The sequence below is a fragment of the Anser anser genome (assembly GCF_964211835.1).
Source record: "Anser anser genome assembly, chromosome: 1".
Lineage (NCBI taxonomy): Eukaryota > Metazoa > Chordata > Aves > Anseriformes > Anatidae > Anser > Anser anser.
The window spans coordinates 42,480,310-42,506,583 of record NC_139720.1 but is presented as its reverse complement, the minus strand read 5'-3'; the positions used below and the strand labels follow the sequence as shown (position 1 = coordinate 42,506,583).

Sequence of the window (26,274 nt, the reverse complement as noted above, 5' to 3'; positions counted from 1 at the left end):
TTTACTGTGAAAGATGTTTATCTCCAGTCCACAGCTTATCAATTCTGTCATATGGAGAGATGTAGAAGAAACTATTTTAAACACTACGTGATAGGCAACAACCTCAGGCCTATTCTTAAGAGCTGTCAGTACTTCTGATTATATTACTGTTTACTGTGCCAAATCTGTTTGCCATTGAAATATCCACACTGTGTATCTTCCTCAAATTGATTAAAAATATACTACTTGGGGAAAAAGACATTTTTTTTGGGAAAATTCCTGTAAATGTCTCATGAAGAAATTTTACTTCCCCACCTGTTTCCTCTCTGGCAGAAGGTTCACCTTGGCACCAGAGGTGTGCTGATTTCTGTGAAGTGTCTAAATTCAGCTAATTGACAAGTCTTCAGGAAAAAAAATAAAAAAATTCCTCAGTTCTTCTATTTGTAGTAGACTAGAGATGAGCATCCCTATCACCAAATTTCCATTGACAATCAATTTGTTCCAGCTAAGAACTGGAAGGATCAGGGATTTCTACTGTACAGAAAAAGAAGAAAATTATAAGAATATTGCCATGGAACTACATACAGGAACACAGAACAAAAGGACAATTTCTTCTGTATGAATTACTACAGGCAAACAGTAAGTATGAAAAAGCATGCAAGACAGACTTGATTGGCTTTCAGTCAGAAAGAATGGAATAAAGATAAGAATCATCTTTCTAAGGGGGTGGATGGCTGTTGGGGATGTACATGTTTGTATGTCCTAGGACCAGCACCAGGCAAGAAGACTAGATAGGGAAAAGGGATGGAAACTGTAGGCAGTGCCAATGGACCCAGCCAGCCCAGCAACCCAGGAAGGAAAGGTGAGCTGAAGAAAGGAGAGAAGGGACAGAAGGCGAGAAGGAGCTGGGACAGAAGCACGTATGTGTGTATACAGACCAGAAAAGATCACACAAGAATGTGACAGGGTAGCATGAACAGTTCCAGGAAGACTGTGTGTGTGTAGAAGATGAACTATTACAGATGGAAGAAATCTAGAGAAAAGAATCAGCAGTTGCAGAAATAGAATTAAAATGCAATGCCATATAGAAACACTCCCCTCCAAGTACCCGGCTTTGAATTCAGCTTCTCCATACTTTCCTGCTCTCCTCAAATAACGGTGACGCCTGCTAACTGTGTGTCTTGCCTCCTTCCAATTTTAAGTCCCTCCAAGTGAGGCTTTTAATGCATTATATGCTACAAAAAATACAGCAGTCTGGAAGAATCAAGATGTTAAAGGTCTTATGCTCACTGGACACACAAAATGAACGGATACTCTTGTGCATTATGTGCTTTGCTGACCTACTTATAAAATGGAACCAAAACCTCCTCCTCTTTTCACACCCGCGCTGCAAGTTTCTTACTATCTGTGTACTGTACTATTACCCTTACCAGATAATAAAGCTATGTATCACAGGCAAAAATAATGACCCCATCTTCAGTGAAAGATTTGAATAACACATGTAAATATCCCTCTAAACAATGAGGATAAAACCAAACTCTGAGTACCTGCTCTTTTCCTGAACATTCTCCATTTTGTTCATGTTCTGGAATGCTCTGTCTCAGTCAGTTTAGGATATGGTCATACAACTAAAATTGCGTATGTTTTAGTAGTGGAAGCCTTGTTTATTAATACCAATCCCTAGTTTTAAGAGGTTTGATTTAAAAACTGTACTAATTTTAATCTACATATGCTACATGCATCTACAATGATACTGTGTTGTGATGAAATTAAATGAAATATGAAAAATACATGAAAAAATTGTTTGACGGTTTTTAGTGACAAATTATTTCCATTCCAGACTTCAGCTTGTGGCCATTAAATATTAATACTTCATTCTGTATTTTCATCATTGCACAACTATAGTTTATTAATTTTGTGTTTTAATGACAAAACAGGAGAAAGCATTCATGTTGCATTCTCATGGACACAAACTTATACATATTAATATACACAAAAGGTGCATAATTTAAAAGGCACACACAAATTTTCATATATAAAAAAATAAGTACATTAACTCCCCCCACACACCCTTCAACTACGATCTTATATGAATATATCTCAGTGGGACAAACAGTATATTTGTTTTACCACAATGACAAAATCCAAATTTAGCCTTTTTCTAAGGACAAGTATAACTCACTGAACATTGAATTTCTTTGCATAGGACTGAAAATGTCTTTTGTTTCCTATCTTGAAAAGACCATTGTCCCTTTCAGTGAGAATACTTGTTGGATACATAACACTGAATAATGAAAAATTATAATATGATGAAAGCAGTATTTACAATGATAACGATCATAGCTTGAATGATCTATAGAACATTACTTCTGTTATGACATGTTAGACCCAGGGTCTCCTGTTTCTAATGTCACTGCAGAACTCAGGATGAATATTTAAAAATATTTCAATACAAAGAATATTTTGCTAAAAATGAGTTTCTTACCTGTACTGGTTGTCTTTTCATACTCACTATATATTCTCTAACCTTCCATTCTACTTTGTTGTTATTCATATATGGAGAATAACACTAATTCACAATGAAATAAGTTATGACAGCACAGAATTCACTTGCATTATTTTTAGACAATACTGAAATCATATATTCAGATTTTTTTTGAGATTGTTCTGTTTTCTCACCTGCAGCAGTCATTGCATCAGATTATTATTAAATTTATTCAGACATATAAATAATAAAATTAAGACTGTTTTTTCAAGCCACTAAAAGCATATTGATTTGTAACCCATTAGCTCATTTTAAACATTCAATTTGTCCAAGTATACTTTCAATCCAAACAACTCTAAATCAAATCATGTACATTTTATCAAACAGTTCTAAAAGAATACTGGGTTTATTTTTTGAGTCTTTCTAAACCAAACTGGCCCAAGTCTGTGAATTTTGAATGTCTTGACTTGTGCTGAAGAGGTAGTTGAAAATGGGGGTTTGGTTTCCAGCTTGTTCAAGATTTCCTGATGCATACAAAGAAACTAGTTACTCTCCATTTAGAAACCTAGGGAACACCAACCACAGTGAGCTACTCTTCTTTCCAAAGTAAAAACAGAAACAAATTACTTACAGAATGAGCAATAAGAATTTACCGGAGAGCAACTGACTTAGTTGAACAAAGCCCATGTTTTAAATGTCCAGTAGCAGTTACAAGAGAACTGAGGTGGCAAGCTAATTTTCATTTCAGCCTTGGGTTTGACAAGTAGCACTCAATAAGTATGTTGAGGGTTATGGAGCATTCTGTTTCTGTTGCCCAGTGTAGTGTACCTTGCAAATTCATTTACCCAAACTGGGTTTAGTTGTTCCAGCCTGACAGACAACAAGATTTTTCTGAGCCAGCTTGTGGAAGTCTATAAGGTAATTCTTATGCTCAGGAAAGCTCAAGATCTTTTTCATTCAGTCTACATCTGTAGGGGTAAAATGGGTTCTCTGTTCATGATTTAGCTGAAACATGACTGATGAAGGGGACGGGGCAAAAAGATAATGGAACAAAAATAGGATAGAAGAAGAAAATACTGAGCATAGAAGTAAAGGGGAAGTACAGAGGAGGGGAGGGGAGAGGAAGGGAGAGAAGATGGAAGATGACAAAGTGAGTACTTAAAATGGAATAAAAAGATTCCTCAGTTGAAATTTGTTTGAAGGGGAGCAGCACAATGTAGAAAACCAAATGCAGAACAAAGAGAAATTTATTTATCTATTTATTTTAGAGAAAGCTGCCGTATTCAGCTTTTTGAATTTAAGGCTTATTAAGAATCTAGCTAATTCTAGTAACAACAACATAATAAGACTGATGGCTTTTGACAGAAAAAGGATGACACATTCCCCTCTGGGACTGACTCTACATAGCTGCATGGTCACTCTTGTATCCCCTACTTGAAAAACCTGACATGATAGCAAAGCTTATAATCTCCTTTCATTAATATGACCAAAATCCAGACATGCTTTGCTTTTTTTTACTTTTTTTTTTTTTCCCCCAGTGTTTCAGAATGGGCACTTTCCAGACTGATACAGGATCTACAGGTGATAAAGAATTTTCATTTTGCTTGAATGGCAATTCAAAATATATTTTTCATAATTCAGCCCAGATGTTGTGCTGTCATAAAGCATAAGCTCTGAAAAGCTGTAAGGGGAGCTTTTAAGCTGTCTTTCTGAGAATCTGTTTTTGCACATTTTCGCCAGGGAACTTTTCCACTGGAGAGAAAAAAAAAAAAAAAAAAAACCAACAACACACAGGTTTGCGAAATTATATTGACTTTGAATAAAACTGCCCTGAAATAAAGATTTGAAAATAAAGATAAATTTATTGAAATTTTATATTCAGAAAGTTACTGGGTTTTGTCTTTAAAAACATTTTTTATTTTTATATCACAAAATTTGTATATTCTGTATATGAATTCAAAACATGATACGACAGACTACTTCGTTGTTGCTATTGCATGTCAGACTTATTTAAGTAAGCTGTATTTCTGGATCATAATGATATTTATCTGTACGTGATGTGCTCCATGGGAAAACATTGTGCGACAATGATCATAAATTGAAACAGGGAAGCTCTAACTGGGTAAGAGGGAAAACACTTTCACAAAAAGGACAGTTAAGCATTGCCACAGGCTGCCCACAGTGATTGTAGCATCTCCACTCTACAAGTATTTCAAGACTTGACTGGACAAAGTGCTGATTCTGCTTTGAACAGGCCAGTCTGCAAGACGTCTCAAGGTCCCTTCCAACCTGAGTGATTATGTGATTCTACAGTTTAAGAGTCCAACGAACTTTATCGGGTCACATAGTGGGAATATTACCTGGTTACTGGCTAATTGTTGCATCTCCTCTTAGATCTCTGTGTTGTCTGCTCTTCAAACCATTCATAAGCAACTCTGACACTTGCAAGAATGGGCTGCAGGAGCTGTACATGTCGATATTGCAATAACCTCTTAACCATGACAATACCTCATGTGATGGAATGTTTTCCATGTACCAAACTATTCAGGTTTATCATCAGAAGAAACTTCAGGATAAAGTACATTACCTTAAAGACATAGATTTACAGTACTGTCAGAAAGGTACAAAACGGAAAAAGAAATGCATTGTTTTGATTATACTTTAAAAAGATACTCTTCACCGAAGATCTTCCCTCTTTCCTTGTCTTAAACTAATCTTGTGTTTCCCCTCTCAAGCAAGGAGGAGTTTCTCTTACTTCCTTTGCCAGAGACGCGTACTGACACCAGTTCCCCTCTTTGCATTGATTGTGGAAGGCCCAGTTAGAAACTTCTGAATCTTTTCCCATGACATCTTAGTTCCAATGCCACAGCTGCCCTTCATTTTGACAAGTTATTGCTTTCTTGACTTGTGCTGTTCCAAGGCCATGTAGGGCAGCTATGCAAACAAAACAGTGACAGTTTTGTTTAATTTAGAAAAACACGGGCAGTTGAATCTAATCGGTTTATTTTTCACATCACATTAATATGGTATTACAAATATAATAATCATTTTACTACAATTATTAACAACATAAACTTACATTTGTTATTAATGAAACAACAAAAGAAACAGTGGTCTCTTATGACCAATTTTCATGGCAGACTCCATTTTCATCACTGTGGTTTCCATGAGCTGAATTATTTTAATAAAATTAGGTACATCATAATAAAGAAAAGGCCCTAAGAGAAAAGACCAAAACTCTTAAATGTATAATGGATACTGTTTTAAAAAAACAGTAACAGGCATTCATAGCTTACTATAAAACTTGAGGAGGTAAAAATAAACTGATAGCAAACTGATAAGATTATTCAAGCCAGGCAGAATTGCCTAACTTGGAAATCTAATCTTAGTAAAGCCGATAAAAATGCAGTATGCACAGGTGTAAAATATGTAGGCTAAGACGAAATTTGAAGATCAAAGCTGATAATTTACTTCTTACATAGCTAACGATAATTAACTGCTGGACACTTATCTGCCTGGAAGTAAGACTGCAAAAAAAGTTTTGTGTTTTTAAAATTGCATAATTATTTGCAAGTAACCATGGGAACCAGCATTAACCAAAATGTCCTTTCCCGTGCAGCTTTCAATTATACATATACACTTCATCTCTTCCCCCTACAAAGCCCCTTCTTTCTTCCCCAAGCTTTGACATAAAATATTAATTTAGGGATAAAGAATGAATTTAACGTTTACTGTGGAACGGAAAATAACAGTGTAGGCAATAATAATTGATCTTTTTCACAGCTGCAGGTTACCCCCACTGAAACAGCGATAATTATATACACCCCAGAAAACAACTACTGGCTTCTGATATACGGCTTTTACCTATTATTCCCAGTTCTATTGAAGTCCATTATTCACTCCTTTTTATGTCCTGACATTTCAAGAGACCATGAACATGCCCTACAGTAAACAGACTTATAAAAACATGGTCATAAATTAAAAAAATAAAAACATGCCTTTTCAAGCAACACTTGGAGAAATTTACAGAATTAGAGAATATAACTCTTTTTGTATGGAAAGTCAATTTTGGTTCTCATAGTCAGTAGCTAAGACATCATCTTGGGACAAATTCAAAGTTTCACATCCAGATGTGTGAATTGTTCCTATATTCCTTCAACTCCTCTTTACTTATTCATTTATTTTTAAAAATGCAATGTGACTTGGAAAGTCCTACTAGATATCACAGAAAAAACATGGAAATGAACAAATGCCTTATCCCATAATTATAAATACCTAAATCATCCACCTAGAGAAATCAGACTTGAAGAAACCAAATATTTACTAATGGCCAGCAACTGAAAAAATGATAAGAAGCTAATTAAGAGAACTAATTTTGTTAGGTTATCTCAGACATAGAATCATATAGTCATTCAGGTTGGAAAAGATTATTTAGTCCTACCTGAAAGTATCTTTAATTAAAAAGCTAAAAAATTTACCTGTGTGTCATGACAGCTCTGCTGGGACAAATGCATCCATTTCAGTCATTATATTTCAGAGGCATCACAGAGTGCTTTGGATCTGATCTGGATCTTTGGCTTAGTCTCTGATAAAAGGCCATCTAATGGTCTCTTTTTAAATAACGCTCAGCTGCTAGTTTAAGAAAGGGCATTACTGTAATCTGGAGGTGAAGTGACTGCCTGTGTTGATAACATGATATTCACCATAAGCACTAGAGAAAATGCTCTGTGTGTTTCCATAACCAGGCATAAAGACAATTGCATAAGTGGCACGAGAGTGCAGGAGCAACCAAACGTAAACTACAACATGTTATCTGACTTCCTGCAAGGGACGTGGCAGCTTTGGCACCTGCCTATCTTGTAGTGAAGACTGAGAAATAGAAAGCCAATTTCCTTAAAGTACAGGATCTCCTGGCACATACAATGTTCATGAAAAATTCCTGAAGCTGTTTCAAGATCTCAAGTTTCAAAGTTCATAAAGTTAGACAATATAGATATAGACACTAACCAAGATCTATCTGTGTCTCCAAATGCAATAAGCACAGCATAAACCATTAAAAGTAAAGAACACACATAGTAAGATGAATAACACCAAGAATAATGTAATACTGAGCATAAAGAAAAAAAAATATCAAAGAAATCATTAAAAAAATGAAAAAAATTGGAAAGAAAAAACTATCATAACTGAAAGGAATAAGAGCCTCTAGAATGGCTCTCATCTTTTTTATTAACAAGGCTTACCCAGCCAGAAGTCACATCTTACCTAGCAACAGCTATTAACTTCAGTAGAAATGTGCTTTATACTTCACTGAACAAGAGAAACTGCCTTCTCCTGGAAAATTAAATAAGATTTTCATGAAAAAGCCACGAGGGAATAGAAGAGTGATATTTACCCAAAAAACTTCCCCATACCAGCTAGCACTTTTTCAGTGGACATTTCTGTAGACTGTAAGTTATGCTGTCAGATAAGCCCCATGTAGGATTCCCTTGTCATAGGCGCCACTGTTTTTATCAGTGGGGCTTCTGCCAAACTCCTCCATTTCAAGCATTTGCCTTTTCTGTACAAGACTAATTGATTTCATAGGTTATCTTCTAGAACTCTAATCTGGAGACCGCGTTGCTTATGAGTTAATAAGGTACCAGGCATACACAATAAAGGAAGGTGACTGAATCTTAGCAGAATACATGTTAGTTTATGGTACTATGTAAATTCTTATGAATTTTATACAATCTGCTTAGTACTTTTTATGATACTATCACAAGGTGATAAGATAATTAGCAATAATGATATATGAAACTCCGTCCAAAAGCAAAGCAGCAAATCTCACACTCTTCAGGTTTCTTTGAGGGAAGTCTTGTTCTAAGACTGGAACTCATTGTTTCAGAGGAAAAAATAAAGGAAAAAAAAGAAGTGACGTGTTTGTAAATTTCAGCCTGCAGAAGAAGCATCACTGCCCCAGAAGCACCAGAAAATGACAGGGCAATCAAGCTGTGGATAAGCTCCCATCAAAACAAAACAAAACAAAAGTCCTAATACACAGAAATACATAGCTTTTTGTATTGGCGAGCTAATTCTGTATGCTTTCCATAAAGGTATAGAAAATGAGTGATGTTTCCCCAAACCCAACTGAATTATAATGAAAACACCATACAAAACCGACACATCCCAAACACATGTGAAACCATTTAACCTGTGAACAAGCAACAATATAAGCTACAGACACCTAGCTGTGAAAGCATCTGAACAAGATAGCATTCTACGTCATTTCAGAGTACAACAAATGTTGCCTACAGATCAGACACCATTTGTCACTGCCAAATGTTTCTACGTTATTTTTTTTTATTTATTTTTTTTTCCAGGCACAATCAAAATGAAAAATGTTAAGCTTTCTGAATGGCTACTTTTATTTTGGGTGAAAATGACAGAAGTTCTACCGAAAATATACAGCAGGTCAAGGCTACCATAAGGGAAAAACAACTACCAGCAATTTTTCATCAGGGTATCTTGAGGAGCTTGCTCGCACGTTGACAAAACCTGCACCTGCATTCTTCTTGCTCTAAGTTGTCATTGCTCTTGTTTACCAATATAGCTAACTCATATGTGTAAAAAATGTCCTTTTCATAACACCTTTTTTTTTTTTATCTTCAGAACATAATTCTTGGGCCTCTTCTTTTCTTACATATAATACTGTTACCTATTAACTTACCAAAGAACATCATGAACTTGCATGCATTTACTCACCACTTTTTCAGTGACAGTTTCCAGACATATCTGCTCACCCTTATTTCTTTAATTTCAATCTCTTGCCCTTTCTGAGAGAAATCAATGGAACAAGTCACATTAAATTCTAGGTGACCAAATAAATTTCACCCAGTCAGAGAAGAGGTAACAATACATGTATTAAGAATCTTAAATAAATGCAGTTACTATGGAGACCCCTTTTAAAGATAAATAACGGTGATCCTTCATCCTTTTTCCTATGTATTATCACTGAAAGTCCCTAATTCTTTTTTTTTCTGTCCAGTACAGTGTACCATATTTTCTAACTATAAGTGGCCTAGAAAAATTTCTGGTCACTGAAAAAATAAATGAACAAATCCTTCTTTCTACTGGCACTACACCAAGTAAAAACACGAAAATTGAAATTAAGAAGTCAGCATCATGAAAGGTAGATGCCATTATTTAGAAACATTCAGACTTCTCCCATTTTCTAATTTTTGGGATTTTCTCTTGGTACTGGTTTGATATTTGTTTGCTTATGACATCTAGAATTGTGACTGGAGCCCATGGTTCACCTGCTCCTCCCGCTTATTCCCATGAGAAGTAGTAATTGCTCTTCAATTCACTTAAAAAAAAAAAAAAAACACAAAAAAAACCTTGTATTATCTTAATCTCCTGTAAAGCATTCTAAATCCAGTCTGAGAAAACTCCCATAAGGCAGGTTGCACTATAGTATATAATCAACTGACACAGCTCAGTTCATTTTAAATCTGTGAGTTTCAAGTTGTTAAATGAATTGTCCAATTACCCTGTCATAATTTTCATAGGCATCTTCTGCTAAAGAAGTTGTGACAGCACTTATATTGTATTCCTAAATTAATAAACTGATGAAGCAACATTTTGGTAACCAGAATGTCTACAAATAGGCAAGGCTGAACAGGGACAGCTATGCTGCACGCTGATTCACACCTTGAAAGCCACCTGTTATGTTTAGCCACACAGCACTATTGAGTGCAATAGAAATGCTTTTACTCAGATCTCAATCAACTTTACACAGAACCCCCAGAGAATGCCTTAATGTCTCCTAGTAGCCAGGACATCTTTAAGCAGCAGTGATTCACAACTGTCATACAGTTCTTAGAGTGTAAACTGCTTTCCGTGTACCATGCAATTCATGACACTGTAACTTTTAACCCGTCTTTGTCTTTCTCCTTTGCTTACCAGTATCCAGTATTTAACCTATGAAAGTGGTTTATTAGTCAGTAAACAGGCTGTTCAACTGTTTTTTATACATGTGCATCTGTACACTTTTTTTTTTTTCTTTAAATCTCCTGTTGGTACTGCACAGAAATGGATGTGCTGTTTCTGGAGAAAATAGTGACTTGCTTTATCACTCATGTATTTTCAGTGTTGTATCTGTATCACCTAGTTGACTGATAGTTGCACTTTGGTGTTGCTGTTTCTGGGAAGCTAATGCTGAAGAGATGCTGCAGCCCTGATTTAATATATTGCAACAAATAAAAGGGCACTTAGGATTAATAAGATGGAGCTTTATTTATTCTGTAGAAACAACCAAATAACCCCTCATTCAGATAACCCCTCGAGGTTTCATAATCTTATCATAACATTTCTGGTTTCGTATGCTAAATCTTGGAGATCCCTTTTCACAAGCCTAATACTCTTCTTTTAGTAACACACTTTTGTTCATTTAAGACTCTTAAAATTCAGTTTCACTGTGAAAATGAAACATTTTTCTGGAGCTTCTGGTTGATTTATTTCGATTCAGCACTGGAACTTCAGCTGAGAAGAAGCTATTTGACAACTAAGGACATAACACTCCAGCGAAATAGAGAAAAAGAGCACAGGAGAGAGCAAGACCAAGCACGAGAGGGAAAGACACAGAATGATCACACACATAAGAAGAAAAGGAAGAAGCATAAACTTTTTTTTTTTTTTAATTCTTACTAAAATATCTAATCAGCAGAAAACAGCAGCTCATCAAACAGATCAAAACCAGTGTGCTATACACAGATATATTAGGGAAATATGCCAAAGTTAAGGGTTTGACTACCAACAAAAAGGCAGGGAATGTATTAATGTATCACCTATCAGCAAAGTGTTCTAACTGGGGCAATGTAAGCTTGTAGCCCCATGCCCATAGAACATAGAAAAGGAAGCAGCTGCAGAAACAAAGCTACAAAGACAGTTTGATGATGGAGATAGAGAAATGTCCAAAGAACTCTGGGATTATGTCAAAGAAAGAAACACTTGGAGTATATAGAAACCCCGTGTTCCCTTACCATTCTGTAGCATGACAGTAAGATACTTGAGCACCAGAAGGAAGGAAGGCATATATAAAAAGAAACTGCTCTCTCTGCCTAGACACATAGCTACATGAACAGGTACTGGCCCAGCTTGAGTACCTCTTTGGAAGGTCAGTCACAGCCTCCCCACAGGACTCCAGCAGATGTCAGGTGAAAGAAGCCTTATCTTATCCGTGTTGGAAGAAGATAAAGGACTATGGAAACTATGAAAAGACAAATTAGGTGACACTGGGAAATGAGGGATCTTTTCCAGAAGACTATGGCCAAGGTAGGTCCAGAAGGGGAGTAAAGATTTAGGCAGAGCTGCAAATAATACAGCCATGAAGGGAATATAAAGAAAAATGAAAGGCAAAAGGACAATCAGAAACAATATGGGACTTGATGTTATAGCAGTAGGTAGCAGATTAGGATAATTATACCAGAAATTTCCTCTTCCCTAGCCCCATCCCATAATTCAGGCTTGTAAAGTCTGCTGAGTTTTCCCAGGAGAATGAGTAAGGAAGGCAGAGAGTTTACATGGGTAAAAAATGCAGCAAGGAAGTCTGATGTTTGTAGGATTTGTTCACTGTCTTACATGGGCATTTTCAAGTTCAGAAAACACTAGAAAAAAATAAATAGTGGTTTATAGTTATTTAACATTTATTTAACAACAGATATAATCTCAGTTTCTTTTAACATCCTTCAAAAATAATCAGGTACTGATGAACACATTTATTGAACAGACCAACATGATGGCATCTTCTAAGAAGTATGCTCTACTAGACAAATCAATATTCAGAACAACCTCTGCATCTGAAAGAGTAACGATAAGTAATAGCAGTACATAGATCTGTAGCTCTTCAAGGTCTTTGCAATACTGGGATGCTCATTGGTTCTTTCATTTCATGGCAGTAGCAATACTAGCAGTTTCACTACAGGAGTGAATTCCAATCCCCCTGGACAGTTATGTGCCACCACATTCATTTTTAAAAGGAAAGAGACTCAGGGGGCTTAAGCAAGTTCCACAGGTCCACTAGCTAATATCCTTGGAAAATTTCAGTATCAGTCATCTGGGTTTTTCAATGGCATAAGTACTTTTTTCTACATAAGACACCTCAAGCTGTGAAGCAAAATGTCATGGGAAAAAGGATGCTCAAATTAACTGAAGGTTGGTTAACTGAAGCTCTTTTTTTGGAAAAACACAGTTAAAATGTGACACAAAAGAGAAGCACATTAATGAAAAAGGAATTTCCGGCAATCACACCAAAAAAATCCTGAGAAGTACAAACTCCCCTTCCCTCTAGTTCAGGATAGGGCTTTAATATTCAGGACAGTGGCATGATCCCTACTAGTACTGCCACAAATAGATGGGGCAAGCTGAAGTCTCTCTGTTGATCAACTACAAAGGACAGCCCTCATAAAAACCAGAAAGTACAGCTGTCATGCTTCTTGAATGCCAGAAAGCTGTGAAAGCCATTGTGTAAGATCCATGATGGGGCTGGATAGCATTGCACAGCTTTCCACATGCTTGAAGTCACTGATTCAGCTTCAAGGGCAATTAGCGCATGTGGAAATCTAGCTGTGATTCAGTATAATCATAGAATAATAGAATGGCTTGTGTTGGAAGGGCCCTCAAAGATCACAGAATCATAGAATGGATTGGGTTGGAATGGACCTCAAAGATCTTCTAGTTCCAACCCCCCTGCCATGGGCACCCACTATATCAGGTTGCCCAGAGTCTTGTCCAACTTAGCGTTGAACACCTCCAGGGATGGGGCATCCACAGCTTCTCTGGGCAACCTCACCACCCACTGAGGGAAAAATTTCTTCCTAAACTCTAATCTAAATCTCCCCTCTTCTAGTTGAAAACCATTACTCTTTGTCCTATCATTATCTGATTGAGCAAAAAGTTGCTCTCCATCTTTTTTATAATGATCCTACTCAGTAGATTATCGAATATAAACAACAAGTATTACTTTGGGATGAAACAGCCTTTAAAATACATGTGAAAATTGTACAGAGAGCTTGCAACATTTTTGTGTGCTACTGATAGCCTCACAGACGTTATATATAACCTACCTTCTTTTGAGCAACTGTTTTTTAAAAGGCAGTCAGGCTTCAAATTCTTTCAGAGTTTACTATTATTTTTAAATGGATATAGAACTAGTCCATTAAGGACTGGAGTGTGGACTGGTTCCATAGTGCAACCAGAATGTTTACAATGACAGGTCATAGCTCCAGACACCAAGGCTGCAAATAGGCAAATTTCAGAGAAAAATACAAAAATGATAGTGATACAGCATCTGAGACATAACAATTCCTTGTTACAAGAATAGCTGCGTTCTGCAAACATTTAGATCTTTCTGAAGAATATACCACTTTACGTATGAATGGCCACGGCTTCTATTCTCCTTAAGAAATGTCTAAGTACATAATTATAAAGTTTAGATGTAATTCCCTTTTAAAACCTCCCTCAATGCATATTTGCCCAATAGACCATAACTCTCCAAAAGGAATCATTGTTATCTGCAGGATAAACTATTAACAGTTAAATAGCTAGTGGTTAAATAACTAATAGTTTAATGCAGTTTAAAGTTCCTAAAATTATTTTCCCTGAAGTGAAATTAGATCTTTAAATAAACTCTGTTGGTGTTAAGCATTTCATTTAAACTAAAGATTCAAACATGGTGACAAACTTTAAGAATAAAATCCCATTAAAAATGGCTAAGGTTGTACAGTCTAAATGACATCTTACTCCTTTTTTCTCCTCATCCTTCTTTCTAAAACAAATGTTCTCACTTGCCATCACAACTTATAAGGATGGGTGAAATAGACTTATGGTATAAGAGCAGCCTGGGCACTATTTCTCTTAGAAATGAAAAGGTATTGGGAGACCTATTATTGGAAAGATCAAAGTGTACTGCTGTACAGTACTAGCAGAGACCTCCAGGCTATCATGCATTTTACACAGGATTGCCAGACTTTGCAATAAGTGTTTGGGAGTTATTCCTAGAAGCTCCAACTTCTGGATCCATGTGATTGCATGAAAATCGCACCCTTCAATGAAAAATACACTTCTTAACCTTTAAATTTTGGAGAAACTGAAGCACAGTCATGGAAATCAGGCAATAATGAGGAAAACTCCCAAATATATAGCTCATTTAAAATGACCTAATGACTTAACTAAAGCTTTTTAGTGGTGGAGACTGGGAACATGGCCTATATGTTATGTGCGTTATGACCACAATACTCAAAAACATGTGCCTTCAGCTCAAATCATTGTTGCATTTATTAATGTAGCTACAAAAGTCACGAGTAGTAAATGTATCAACCAAGTTTGCTCTAAGAACCCTTGTATGGAGGATCTTCTTCCAGGAAAACCACATCCTTGCCTCTTTAGCTTACAGTTCAAAATGGAAACTACAGCAGCAGAAGCACATTGCAGTTCCATTACCAATATATTCAATATATTCCAGTGCACTCCTAAATTGTAGATGTAGTTTTATGCAATAAAAATCTCAAAAAAAAAAAAAAAACAAAAACACAACACTATCTTAATTTCACATGACTGAAGCAAGGAATAATGCTTTTCAAAATCACTTAATTTTGAATTTTACTAGTATTTTTTTCAAAAGTATTTATTGCAATAAGAAAAATTCAAAGCAAATTTTCATACGCTTCAGTTAGCAAGATAAATACATAAGATTACTATCATAAAATACATTTTTAATCTGGTATAAATTCTATCAAGTGTATATCATGTATTTTACTAAAACTGATACGTTGACTTCGGTAATGGATTTGAAAAACATTTTTGTTTACATGGAAAAGTAACTGAATTTCCTATTATACTTCTCTTCGCATATTCTGAGAAAAATGCTGTCAATATACTAGTAACTTAAAGATATCACTGTAAACAGGTCTAAGATGCATCTTTTTATTTCTGGATAGACTGACTTGAATGAGTTTCATTCACATAAGAAAAGCTGTCAAAATGTGATCTTTATGATGGCTATATGTCTTCAAAATAAGATTTACTGCATGAAACTTTAAAAGAAGGAAACAAAATCATCACTGAAGAACAAAATCACACTTGGAGAGGATTCAAAACTGCCAAATAATGCTATTTGGCTAGTACAAACTCCACGGCTGGGAATCACTTTAACCTTTCAGTATGTTATCACGGGTATCATATTAGCTATTTTTTTAGTTAATCATAAATGCCAAATAGCTGAGTTGACAAGAAACAATGTTCTTTTTGTTCCTCGTCAAAGCTAACTCACTACAAGAACAGTGACAGAACAGGTTATCTCTGATGTTCTACAAAACATGGGTTGGAATTCACCTACCACAAATTACCAAAGCTAACCTGATAGTCTTTAGAAAGGGTTTGTGCAAAGACAGTAAGAATTACAAGCAAAAGATAAGTATTGATTAAAGCTCTGTCACAAAAAAGAACACCAAACTGTCCCCCAAAAGCATACGACACCAGAGATTTCTACTAATTTTGTTTGACTGTACTTGAAGACAGAACTACAGCAGCAGTTGTGTCATAGTGCAGCTTTGCTGATGTTGGCAGTATAATTCTGCTTACTAAGAGATTTTAATCACAAATCTTAAGTATAGCTGGTGACTAAATAGTAAAAAAATAAAAAATAAAATAAAATGATCAAAAGACAATTATATGAGAACGGGAAGTTTAAAGGTAAAACTTCTTTGATATGTGGATCACAGAAGCTATTCATTACAATAGATCATTGGAAGTTGCCACAGTAATTGTGCAAAACTGTTACCATGTATATACACAGTATGACTTAATAAAAAACAACGCTTTTTTAAATTAAAAGCTGAATGTGACTCTTAAAGAACCTGATTTAAATCATAGCCATGTTGATATTCTATGTAATGTTTAAAAATAGCAAATTACGGTATAGAAACACAGTACACAAGATGAGAAACAAAGCATATGTTAACCCTACTGACTGGAGCTGTCTTGTGAAATTCCAACAAGCAAATTAAGCTAGCAAAGACTTTGCATTTGAAACCTAACATGCAAAGGTGGCTAAAGCCTACTGCAGTAGCATCAGCCCAAGGTTTTGGCTCCTACACTTAAAAAAGGTGCTCATTTACTTTGCTATTTTTTGAAGGACAGAGATGCAGTTAGTAAATACGCATATTTCAGAATAAATAAATACACTAACGTTGAAAAATGGAAAATGCAACACAGATTTGAAATGCAAAACTTCCAAGTAATAGACACAATATGAGCCAATAATTTATTTAAATGGTTCAACTCCTAGCTGAGAAAAATAAGATTACATGACTTCTAGGGCACTTGGAAAACACATCATTTGAAAATGTGTCTAGAAAAGTATGTGTTTACCAATTGAAGAAAAAGCTGAGAAGCTGCAGAAGACAAATTAAATAGTAGAGAGTAATCACTCACAGTGCTAAAATGATAAATGACAACTAAACTGAAGCCCCAGGGAAGTACATACACATAGCCATTTTGCAAAATTAGGTTGCATAACTAGCATACCTCAAAGCACTACAGAATCTAAATCCGTGTCAGAGATCTCACATTAAAAAATGCAAAGCTGTGGCTGTAATACATGATCAATAAAAAAAAAAAAAAAGAAAAATGAGTTTTTGAGGCACAAGATTTTGTAAGCAGATGAGTCACAGAGAATATACTACTCCGAATAGTATTAACATCATAACCAAGATAAAATAATAATAAAAAATCCTTACACTATGCAAATATTACTATACACTTTGCCAGAAGTTCATACTTCCACTGTGGAAAAAAAAATAAAATTGAGAAGTGAAACTAATTTAGGGGATGACCTCATTAAAGAATTCAGGTAGTGTGAACAGTCAAATGAACTCTTTTATCCAAGCCTACAGTATATGCACATGAATTTTAATGGGCAATGAGAAAACCTGGGAGCACAGGGAATGAGGGCACCTCTATGCTGCTTCTAGATTATTGCATTGCAATGAAAGATTGAAACTGTACTGTAAGGGAAGATTATTGTGATTAGCAGAGAACATTCAGAAACCACAGGCCCATTTCCTTTTGAAGGCTCATAAATTCAACTTTTACAGAACTGACCCTTCCAAAACCAAGGAACCCTTCATTTAGCTACTTTGTCTCTGGTACATTACACACCCCTGGATATAGTATGGAAAATGGTAAAATATAAAACCCAGTAGGCTTTTGAAATAGATATTAGGGTAAACAATGGTAATATTGCACGCTCGTGAGCTAATGCTAAGTTAGTTCCCCTCCATGTACTGGAGTCAAACCGCCCATGCAATCACTCTGGGCAGGCCAGGCCTCGCCTCACCCGATGGCAGTCAAATGCAGCCAGGCTGGGTCTACCTTGCATTAGCTCTTCAGCCGTGCAGTCTCCTAATCCATGCCACATTACCCAAACTTCTCTTTATTGCCCAAGAATAATGAAGAAGCTGCCATTAACCAGCAGCCACCGAAGATGTCAATTATAACATAAACCAGAGCATGTGGCAGATGAAATTTGATTGCTGCTAAATACACGACGTCAACAAACGCCTTCTGTGGAACGCACTGTGAGATTTTCCCCTCCACAAAAAGCCTCACCTCTTGCAGCATCAAAGCCAAATGACAAAGACCCTTGCATTTAAAATAAAGATGAGAACTATTAAAACCTACTAAATATAATTCTGTTCCAATTTTTTTATTCTATCATTTTCTTAGTAAGAACTAATATTAATTTTATCTTCTTCCTATATCTGTAATCCAATACTTTTGCATTCAGCAATCGATACTTGGAAATTTAGTTTTTAATTCAAGAAAACAGTCAAGAAAAATCCTTTAAAACAAGGATGCACAATTAATTGATCTCAGTGTCAGAAGAATGACTTATAGCTTAGTGTATGAATAACAATGTTTAGAAGGATGTTTTAAGCAGGCCCAAAGGTAGCACACATGAACCTCCCCACATGGAGGAATGTATAGCCTGATTCAAGCCAGTAACATTGCTTCTCACTGATGATGGATGAAATTTAAATGTAATTTTATTTCTGTTTTATTATTCTAATTTTCCATGTATATTCCAAAGAGACTGTTAAATAAATTACATATTAAAAATGTTAAATAACCACTGTACAGTTTCATTTTGATAATTATATATTCATTGTTAGGTCATTTGTAGTTTATAATCATAATACCATGACTGATAAAATTAACTGATGGACAATATGAAAAGGTTCCATCAACCTATTCTGCTAGCAGAAGAGAGAATTTATATGTGATGGAGTACCAATAATAGTTGATTAATTTTTTCTCACTGTGCACAAATAAATCCACGCTATTCTGAAACAGCTGCCTGTGAGTTCTGGCCACTTGACAGAGGAATAATAGTGAAGAGAAAGTGTCTGAGTGCCTGCAATAATGAAATTTGCTTTCTACAAACAGGTCTATCACAACTCCAGGATTTTTTGCATGCATACATCATTTGAGTTAAATGAATTGCTTGGAATTACTAATATTTATCTATGTTACTATCAGTCATCTGCTGCCAAGACTTCTGATGCTGGAGAACAGCATAACTGGTTTGTCTGAAGGTAAACCATGCGTCAAACAACTCTCCAAACTTTCACCATATCTTTCCACAAATAAAAAATATTAGAGCCGATTCATAGTACAATATATTGCAACCATTCACAAAATTCTCATGTATAGGTATATGGCATTATTCAGTACATTATTTACTGGTAACACCTATAATGCTATAATGCTCTTGGTCGGTAAAGTATCTATTTTATACTAGAAACAGCAAGCTCAAAAATTTCCAAAGATTGGGAACATACTGCAAGGCAACTCTGCAAATATGAAGACGAGATGGCACTGTGTGGGAGACGTGAGGAAAAACTATGAAGTTGGAGCAGGTTAGGTGTGTAGGTATAAGACCGGAAAGACATAAGGAGAGAGGTGTGACACACGTAGGGAATATAAACCACAAGATGTGACAGGGAAAATGCAGAAAGAATGGAAAGTATGATTGACAGAAGAAGCAATGGAAAGCTAAGAGAAATAGGTGAGTTTTGACAGGGATCTTTAAGCTTTTTTTTTTTGTTTGTTTGTTTGTTTGTTTGTTTCCCCCTAATGTTTCATTATAAGCTAAAAAATGCCTACTGGTAGCACAGTTTGGTACATTGTATAAATAATCGTACAATCGTACATATACAGCACCAGCTTTTCAAACATGTTGCCCTCACATTCAGTGAAATGTCACATATTTCCTTTCATGATGACTGATTAAATGTAACATTAAAACTCATCGCTGATCTTGGTTGCCCAGAGAAACACTAGGCATTTTTTTAGCTTCTGAGGTTTATAAATATATATTTTTTCCCACTAAAGCATTTAATTTTTAATGCTTGCCAAAAAAATATCCAAGATTTATTTATACCCAAATCTAGTCCGTTCCATACATCAGTTTGGCTAAATGAATAGGGATTTCATGAATGACAATAAATTTCTTCAGTTCTACTGCATAATATGCTGTCAACCTTATGGTCTGAAAGTAGAATAGTGCTGAACAGCACCTATTCTCAGTGCATTACATACTGTCCACAATCTTCTCCCACGAAGAATCAGGCTCTATTAGCACGTAACACAGAGGAACTGTTATGTTTGAACTGTTAATAGAAATGTCTTAGCACACATTTATTTGCTTTGGTTCTTAAAGGATATTGCCACCTTTTGTTACCCAGTAATGTAGTACAACAATATACACTGCTACTTTTCCCAGGGCATATTACCTAGGATTGGCAATAAAAGCAGTGTCTGCTCTCCGCTGTATCACAACTGGTACTTCACCAGGAACCTGAGATATTTTCCAGAGGACGACATCAATAATAGCATCCACACCACAAACACGGCTTATTTTCATAGCTCTTTGTCTTAATGGACAATGAAGCCATGCATTGTAAGTTTGCAGGCAATTGGTCATACTGGGAAGTGAACAGCACAGCTCTCACCAGCGCAGTTCTGAACGACTAATCAGTGATTAAGTGGATATCTCAAAACCATAACATTCTCTTGCTCATGTCCCCACCCAACAGAATCTGTCTGTACTGATCCAAAACCTAACTACTCTTCTGCAAAATTTCAGGTGTGAGCCAATGTTAGTGTAACACTATTTTATCCTGGTACCTTCTAGCATTACAATTCACTTTGACTGAGAAGAAAAAGGCAATAACAATACTTTCAGTATGGGCAGTGATATAGATGCATTGCACGAATTATCTGGGCTTCTTACCTAAGGTGATTATAGGATTAATAATAACCTACTCCTGTGAAATGAAACTGAGTTGGATAAAAGGCAGAAATGCTCACTGTACTAATTTCTTACACTTGTTAAAAGAACTGCAAACAGGAAAAATACAAAAATGGAAGTACAAATAACATTCACTTACTATTCACAATACAGACTGTGCTTAGCTCTCTTCTCTTTGTTTATTCAGGGTTCTGTGTGTCTGTAAGAAAAACAAATAAGTGTATTTATCATCTACATAAAATAAATGACCTGGTTTCATTTGTAGCAAAGAAGTTTACCATTTTTATATTAAGGTTTGTTAAACGCCAAGATATAAAGCCTTGAGCTTTTGTGAAAGAGTCTGGAAAAGAAGAAAATCCACATAGGGCTACTTCCTTAAAAGACAATTTGCCAGTCTTATATATAGAAGCAGAGACGGGAAATCTACATGTTCTGGGGACAAATCTCTTAAAACCTCATACCAAATTCTGATTTGCATTTGGACACCTGTGGCTCTTCCCAGTTCAGGGGAGGTGAGAGGCTTTCACACCCATCATGTTGGCAATCCTCTGCTCAAAATTAATTTCTCATGCTGTATTAGACCTTGGCTGGATTACCCTATTAGACTGAGGAGCTAAGGAAAGAACAATGTGTACCTCCAAAGACAGCCACAGCCTCCCCCACAGCTTCCGAAGGACAGTGGGACATGCAGCAGAGGGGTGTTTGATGCTTCACTCCCACTGTTTCATGCAGACAATTACCATAATAAGCAGTGATCACAGCACACCAGCTGCTTAGCCTCTTTGGCAGTTTACAGGCATCACAACTGAGGTGAGTTTTAAGGCTGGATTTGAAGGAACACAGCATACTAGCTTTGCAGATTTTTACTACTTACAATTTTCATGAATAAAGGTTGCATGAGAGAAGGGAGGAAATTGGGACTGATGGGCAATAAGGGTTGTGGTAAGGGCAGCAGTGATGTGAAAGAGCAGACAGGATCAAACTGTGAAGGCAGTTAAATGCAAAGGTGACCAATTTGTTTGATGCTGTTGAAAAAGGGAGCCAAATGAACAGTTACCAAGGTAGGTAAATGTACTTTTAATTTTACACCAACTTTTTTGGAGCAGAACAAAATTGCTATTACCTGAAATTGTCAAACTACATCACATCAACCCTTAGCCTGCTCTTTAAAAAGGCCAAATCATGATTTCATCCAGCAACTCACTCTAAATTAACCAGGCTACCATCTCTAATGACACAAATAATAAAAGATTCAGAACATAATAGATTTAAAAGTCTGTTTTTCCTATCTTTTCAGTAACAAGTTAATGTTGCCTTCTGTATGGTTCTTTCAATATCTGTGATATCCCAGAAATCACTCATTTTCATGTCAGTCTACTTAAGATACTTGTTAGGCAACACATGTTTGAGCTGAGGACTATAGCATCCATGAATCTGAAGCATACTGTAATATTTGGATATGAACTTTTAAACTTGCTAAAACAACATGGATTAGCTCTTTTGCTATTGTTATACCCTAGACATCAGTAAAGAGCTGTGGGGGACTCAAGCAATGCAAAGTTAATAGGACGATGCTATGAAACCCCCATTTCGAAATGGTTTATAATTATGCAGAAGCTGGTGTAGAACACAGCTGTAGGATAAACTCATTTCCTTCCTAGAGTTTGCAATACATCTGAAAATAGTCTTAGCAGGCCTTATAAACTTGGTGCTCCTTATTAGCTGTATAAAATATACTGGTACAGGCTGTGACAGACCAAACCTGTACTCAAATACGTCTTGAAGGGGTTCAACTCAAGCTTTGCCTCTCCCTGTCATTTGAGCCCTCCCAAATTGAGGGATCTGAAATTCAGACAGGTTTCAGCTAAAAGCTCTAATCCCAACCTCTTCTCAGGGTTCAGAGCCAGGGCTTTCGTGCAGGTCCCTGTGTACATCTTGCATTTGAACAGAGGTAGCTACAAGTGCCTTAGAGAAATTAATACATAGAGTCACACCTGCTCTGTGGCACACTGTCTCAATCTTCCCCTGTTTCTCTAAGCTGTCTGTGTCAAGCTGTGTCATATTATTACTGAGCCTTTCAGAAAATTAACTATTTCCTTCTGCTGCAAAGACAGAAAATGCAAAGGAAAGAAAAGGCAGATATTTACTGGAGAATTAATTGGGAAGGATTGAACAACAATACAGGTTGTGTTCGAGATTAGAGAAGCAAATTTCAGAAGAGGCATGAGTAACTGTGGTGTGTCAGCAAGAACAGCCAGCCTGCCGGCTCCCTTGGAGTTGACAGGTGGAATTTCCGAAACATTCAAAAACCATAAAGCAGATCTGGAATAAACGAGTAAAAACCAATCAATAAAACCAAACGACAATCAAGGAGACTAAACACCAGCACCCTTTGCAAGGATTTGCACAGCTAAAATAGAAATAAAGCAAACCAAAGATTTGTGTAGAGAAAGGTCATAAAATTACCAGAAAAATTCAACTGTTTCTATTGCTATTAAAGAGAGGCTATTTTTTATGAGATGTGTTGGAAGATTAATTCATTCACCCTTGGTTATGGACTCCTGTGGGTCTTCAGTGCAGATCTCCTGCAGTGACAACTGTATTTCCAGAGCTACAAATAGCATCTGTCATACTGCTAGCATCTTTCAAGGCTCACTTTTCATTTCAGTAATGTTTGAAGGGGAAAACTTTTCCTAATGAAAACCATTGGAAATATCAACAGAGACACATTTTGATATGCCTGAATACATCTTGTAATATCCCTTTGAAGCATAATCTATATTTTACAAATGGTATCTACAGAAGATACTTTAGGGCATGTAATTTTAGGGTAAGTAATCAAGTAAAAGATCTGCAACTTTTATTTCAGTTAGTCATAAGGATATGCAAAAGCAATCCAAACAAAACCTTTTTAGTTAACTTTAAGTTCTCTGTTTTCCATTACATTTAGTGGCAACCAATTATGGAAATAACTCCTTAAGCCAGGATAGAAGAATGGGACCTCTGCAATAAATAAAGTTCAGTCAGCCACACTGAATTTAAGAACACACAGGCACATCTTAGCTTATGAAATGAAATCCTGCTCCACTGAAAAAAAAGGACTTGCACGTTTTCTCAGGAAACTCTTATTTACAGAAGAACTCTAACAGAAGCACTAGAACTACATTTATTACAGGTGACAAATAACGTTTTCAGTATCACAGAATCGTGACAAAAATAAGTCCCTTTATGACATGGTTCATTATTCACTATGAAGCATATTATAAAAGATAAAAGGGAAGCTGCATGGTAAATAAAGATCTCTTAGGCCATCTGCAGTTTTTTTTAATCTATTCCTATTTTTAAAGCCAGGAAGAGCTGTGTGGTATTTTATAAACTGTATGAAGAAACAATTTTTGTCTGTTTAGGATTCTGGACTAAAACCTCATTGGTAGAGCGTATGGCTATTATTAAAATACTTTTTCTCTCTTCTTTCAAACACCGAGGAATGATTTTGCAGGCAATTTCTATAAGCTGGAGTAATAAGGAGCTGATGATATATATTGGTATCATGTTTTCCTGACCATTTGGGAGGACAACTGGACAATATTTTTGTTACAATGAACCAAAAACTCTGGTAATCAGTTAGTTTCAGGAGGGTTTTGGTTTTGACATAGCTGAAACTTAGTCCAGGTGTGCTGGGGAGCTTATTGATCATCTTTCAAACCTGAGTAAGATCCCTTCATGTGGCGTATCTGGGAATTTTTGAATAAACGATTTGAAAATGTTGGGTGGCAAAATGAAAACGTAAAACAAGCTTCAAACTAAAAACAGCTGATGTTTAGACTGATGAATTTAGCCACACTGCCTCAAAACTGCTTCAACAGTGCTAGAAATGAAAATGGGAATTTCAAATTTTATTATCAGCCTTAGAATAACTTACAAGAGAGAAAATCAGAGTAATTGAAAGTGGAAGTTATACAGTATTATGAATAGACCGACATCCTCGAAAACATAAAACCTGACATCTGGGAAAATGAGGATAGCATTCGATTATGAAGTATAAATTAGCTAATAAACCAGTACATAGTCTGGATAATTTCTAGTTGCATAATGTGCAACAAATTAAATGTATTTTGGAAAAAAAAAGATGTGGGCATTTATTAATTGCTGCACATACTGAAACAGAAATTGTCATACATGATGAACTTTAAAGTCTTTGATCATATGCATATTCTAATATTTTATGGGCTTAATTTGTTCAGCATAAACTTTTTCCTGTGAGTAACATTGATTTTGTTGAAGCCTCAAATAAGTCACAGAACAGATCTGAGGATTAGTTTAGAAGGGATTTAAAGCACACACTGTGAATCCCTATACAACCACCACTTAAAACACTATCCGTTCAGGCCCAGATGGATTGCTATGGCAACAGAATCCCAAATACCAGGTTTGTAACTAACAAAAATGTAAATTATTGATGAACTCAGAGTTGTCTCTCTTGGACACCCTCCTATTCAAATACCAAGCCTTATGGTTAGAGTACAGAGAAAAGGTTCATATGCAATTTCCCCAGCCCAGTGAGCACTAATCCCAAAGGATTTCATTAAATCTTTTGGCTTAAATTTTTATTCTTGGAACAGCAGTCAGCAAGCAGGGATTACATTAAAACAGGCACTATTGAGGTCATTACTGGCTGAATTCGGACCTGTAATATAGCAAAAGAGAAAGCAATTTTAAATTCACCTCCACAAAAATAGCTAAATAGCATTCGTCTAAGTTACCATGTATTAGACGATAGCGTTCTTCTCCTCACACCCATCTACCTCACTCCTTGCCAAAAAGAAATGATGGACAACAGTACAGGAGAGTGGAAAACCATATACATGCTATTTGATAAAGAGATGACATGTATGATGGTAGAGGTGATAGTACATAAACAACAAGTTGCAGAATAATGAATGGACAGAACCACAGTAGTCTGATATTTCGTATATCAAAAATGTAGAGCAAAAAGTTCTCTAGCAAGCTGGAAAAAAAGTATTTATTGTCATCTTTATTGCGCATTTGGTGAAAAGCTGGTAATTAGCCAGTCTGGTTAGGAAATAAATAGTAGTAGGAAAGCTGAACACTTCTATGAACTACGTGTTTTGGAAAGCCTCTCAGACTGTACACAGAATGGAATTAAGTCAGTGAGTACCACACAAAAATGAACTCAGCAGCTCTCACATTTTGGATTGCATCAGTCCAGAGGGTTTTAAAACAACCCAACGCTTTAAAAAAAAAATTCTCAGCTGCACGCCTGCCAGTAGGTGTCAGTGTACAGAGAAGAGACAGCAAACTTCTGCCTGTAAGAGCTTAATTCCAGCGTCTCTGTCCTCTCAAAACTAGGAGGGAAAAACATGACAGGGAACACGTTTGTGGATACGTGCTGCTGGTTTTCCTAAGGCAAAGAAAATGGCTACAGAGTGGGAAATGAAAG

General features: G+C 36.1%; 1 protein-coding gene across 8 annotated transcripts in view; it reads right to left on the bottom strand.

Annotated features, from left to right (window-relative positions):
* The window catches only part of SYT1 (synaptotagmin 1), a 355,715-nt gene that overhangs the window by 209,412 nt on the left and 120,029 nt on the right, over positions 1-26,274 (bottom strand). For 6 of the 8 annotated variants that reach the window (XM_083807422.1, XM_083807428.1, XM_083807423.1 and 3 more), the window contains one exon: positions 20,953-21,012. The exons of the other annotated variants lie outside the window; for them this stretch is intronic. The gene's annotated coding sequence lies outside the window, so the exon portion shown is untranslated. The remainder of the gene's footprint in view (positions 1-20,952; positions 21,013-26,274) is intronic. 8 annotated transcript variants of the gene reach the window in all.